The sequence below is a fragment of the Penaeus monodon genome, chromosome 20 (genome assembly GCF_015228065.2).
Source record: "Penaeus monodon isolate SGIC_2016 chromosome 20, NSTDA_Pmon_1, whole genome shotgun sequence".
Taxonomy (NCBI): domain Eukaryota; kingdom Metazoa; phylum Arthropoda; class Malacostraca; order Decapoda; family Penaeidae; genus Penaeus; species Penaeus monodon.
Window position 1 is genome coordinate 25,980,695 of NC_051405.1, and position 277 is coordinate 25,980,971.

A 277-nucleotide genomic window follows, 5' to 3' on the forward strand; every position below is an offset into this window, starting at 1 on the left:
GGAATCAGCGAAAATCTAAAGTGATGTCAGTTTTTTTCTAACTCGTTTTTTTCCTCCTAATTACAAAATGATATTGCAGGATAAGATTATGTATCGACGGGGACCAAATGAGAGGCAAAATGCGTAGTTATCAGAAGCATTTATTCTATTCATTTCACTTGTAATGCTTAATGATCAGACCTTTAACGCAGTGTACGATGAAAATGCTGTTTAATGATAGTCTAACCCGTAATACTAGAGATTTGAAAATAAAATCGTGTTGCTTTTTCCAGAATAT